General features: G+C 55.3%; 1 pseudogene; it reads left to right on the forward strand.

Annotated features, from left to right (window-relative positions):
• Window positions 1–317: 317 nt before the first annotated feature.
• On the forward strand, window positions 318–2,849 carry LOC125556234 (annotated as a pseudogene).
• Window positions 2,850–3,450: the final 601 nt, after the last annotated feature.

The following is a 3,450-nucleotide window of genomic DNA, read 5'->3' on the forward strand; positions in this document are numbered from 1 at the left end:
TTCACGTGTTCGACTACTTCGTCTACGACGCTCGCTCTCGCTTCGTAACCTCGGACCGGACCCGCCGGCGGAGTTGCGGAACACCTTTTTCGTCCCGTTTCCGGTTGCCAGTTCGTCTCCGGCTACATGCTCCGGTTGCAGTCTCGCCCAAGCCATAGCCACGCAGCGTGTTGACCTCGTCCTCCAGTCCGGAGACCACTCGAGCACGTCTCGTTGACGCTGAGCAGCCCAACCTCTATATATACGACCGCCACCATGCGATCCTCTCCTCGTTTCCTTCCATCGACCACCACCACCTCCTCCTCCGTTCCCGATTGATGGCCATCAAGCGCGTCTTCCCCGGCGACCACCCTGACTTCAAGGTGGACACCAGCAGCGGCGCCCGGAGGCTCGCCTTCTGCAAGAGGGCGCGCTACTGGACCTCCACCGACTATCAGGTGACGCGCGTGCTCGGCGAGGGCGGCTTCGGCGGCGTCGTCGAGGCGCGCCACCTCACCAACGGCTGGACCGTCGCCGTCAAGAAGCCGCTCCCCTGCGCGCACGAGGCCGCCGGCGTCGCCTGCTGCGGCTGCGTCGACGCCCGTACGCTGCGCGAGGCGGCGTTCCTCGCCGCGTGTCACCGCCACCGCGCCATCGTCGAGCTCCGGGCGCTCTCGCTCGACCCCTTCGCCCGGAAGCTCTCCGTCGTGATGGAGTGCGTCGGGCCCAGCCTGCAGACGTCCTCCATCAGCACCGGCAAGGCCGGCCGTTCCCCGAGGCCGACGTGCGCTGCATCATGGAGCAGCTCCTCGGCGCCGCCAAGCACATGCACGGGCTCCGCATCATCCACCGCGACATTAAGCCGGCGAACATCCTCGTCGGCGCGGACGGCATCAGCAACGTCAAGATCTGCGACCTAGGGCTCGCGGTGTCCATGTCAGAGCCCGCGCCGTACGGCCAGCACGGCACACGCCGATACATGGCACGGGATAAGGCTGGACACGAGCCGAGCCGAGCCGAGTTCGGTCCGAGCCTGGATTTGGCTCGCCATGAACGAGCCATGCTCGGCTCGGCTCGCTGATTGAACGAGCCCGCATCTGGAGGCTCGGCTCGTCTTGCCTATGGCTCGGTCCAGCCCGAGCAGCTCGTTTTGCCTCTGGAGGCTAGGTGGGTGGGCGTACGGGTGCATCAGGCGATGCTGGCTTGACGGCGTTGAGGGGAGCACGACGGAGACGTGCCGGCGTGGCGAGGTCGGGCGTCTGGTGCGTCGAACGCAGGTGGCTAGCCTCCGTAGCAGTTGATCTTGCTTCCTCTCATACGTGTGCATCCAGCCAACTCCAGGATTCAATCAACGTGCTTCAAGTTTTGTACTTGTGTCCAAGAATCAATCAACAGGCTGGTGATGCGTGCGTGCGCTGCGGCCGCTGGATGCGTTCGTGCGTGCCGACGCCGGCGGCAGGATGCGTCGTGGTGGCATGCAGGAAATAGCTTGGCGAGAAGCGTGGGGCGGCGGCGGCGGCGAACCCTAGCGGGAGGAGACAGTGGAGACGACGCGACTCGCTGGGTTGGGCTGGTTGCGCTCCTCTGCTGGGCTGCGTGATTGCGTCGCGTCCTGGGCTTCGGCTTCGGACGAGCCACCGAGCTGGACCGGGCCAAAACAGGCTCGGCTCGGTCGGCCAACGGGCCCATTTCACGTGGCTCGGCTCGGCCTATTTAGCTCTCGGGCCGAGCTGAGTCGGGCCGAGCTGGAGCGAGCTCCGAGCCGAGCCCATTAGCCCGTTCAGACGTCCAGCCCTAGCACCAGAGGTGCTCCTTGGCAAACCCGACTACGACGCCACGGTTGACATGTGGTCTCTCGGCTGCGTCATGGCCGAGCTCCTCCGGGAAGCCGCTCTTCGACGGGGACGACGACGCCCAGCAGCTCCTCGCCATCTTCCGCATTCTCGGCGTGCCATTGTTCACGATCTGGCCAGACTACGAGTCATTGCCGCTCGCCGGGAAGCTGGTGACGCCGCCGCATGTCATTTCCCGCAACAAGCTCCGTGAGCACTTTCCCGAGGACCGCCTCTCCAAAGAAGGCTTCGAAGTCCTCAAGGGACTCCTCTCGTGCAACATCGACAAGAGGTTGTCGGCCACCACCGGGCTCAGGCGACCATGGTTCGCCAACGTCGTCGATGCTTCAGTTGATCTCTAACTGCTGTAAAAACTATTTTTGGGATTCAATTAACACATTTTTTTGCGTCAAAATTGGATATATATGTCCTTTATGTTGGGATTATGTGTCCTGCAACAATATTCAAATACTTATTATCTTTAATATTCAGAATACCTCGTATGGAATTATACATGTGTTTTGTGCATAGAATTACTCTTGCTGGAATGTACTTAAGTGTTGCATGCTTAAGAAAGTCGGTCAATTATTGATGGAATACAATATGTTTTATATATTGGAAAGACTACCCGGGTATGTTGATAACTCGAAGAAGATAGATCGTGTAATTAGATTACGGTCCTAATGTTGATTTACATAAATAGAGGAATTTATACTCTATTATGACGCGTTGCTCACAGGCGCATGCTTCAGGGACTCGGCGGATAGGATCCGCTAACAGACAAATTATATCGTGGTTGGTAGTTTGATCTGGACTCTATACGGAAACTAGTTTAAAGACTAGGAATCTTATAATTGTATAAGAGGCGGACTCTTTGAAAACGCACTATAAGAAGGTCCCTATCCTCTAGCCTCATATATGCGATTGTGAGTGATACCACGGAAAAGCATGAAGGAATAGGAGGTAGACCACAACATATTTCTAATACTTTGATTTCATACCAAAGATTTGGATTGCATTGATCACAAGTGTGCATGAGATTGTATGTTGGTCATTGGTCGCGTATACCTTTTGTTGAAAATTGATGCATCCGCAGTTGACCACGAGTGAGAGGAGGCGCCTTATCGGGGTGCCGCGTGCTGTGGAGGACCCCATGCACGACGTGTTGCATGTCCCGGCTGGCCCGAGGAGGGCTGCACGGAAGAAGCATGCATGTTGGTAGATTACCTTCGGGATACGCATGCCTAGTGGGGGGGGGGGGGGGGTAAGGTAACCTACCGCAAGGCCATAACAATTTTTTTTCCTTTTTTGTGAAGTTCCTAGAAAATGAACATCTCAAATTTAGGGGGTTCAAATTTCATATTTTATGAAAGTTCTTAAAAGTTGAGTATTCTAAAAGTTTGTATTTTTGAACATTCGAAAGGATTGAAATTCCATTTTTGTGGAAAATTTCAAAACTAAAAGATCCTACAAGTTCCTACAGAAGATTTCTAGAAGCTTAAAATTCTGAAAGTCGGATTTTTTTTTGAGTTGTAGGCACACATTTCTGGAAGTTGCTAATAAGGAAATATGCCAAAAAGGAAGTTTGGCGAGGCATGGGACTTTCCCAAAACGGTAAAAAAGAGCATGCTCTAAATCT

This window comes from Triticum urartu, chromosome 5, assembly GCF_003073215.2.
Source record: "Triticum urartu cultivar G1812 chromosome 5, Tu2.1, whole genome shotgun sequence".
Taxonomy (NCBI): Eukaryota; Viridiplantae; Streptophyta; class Magnoliopsida; order Poales; family Poaceae; genus Triticum; species Triticum urartu.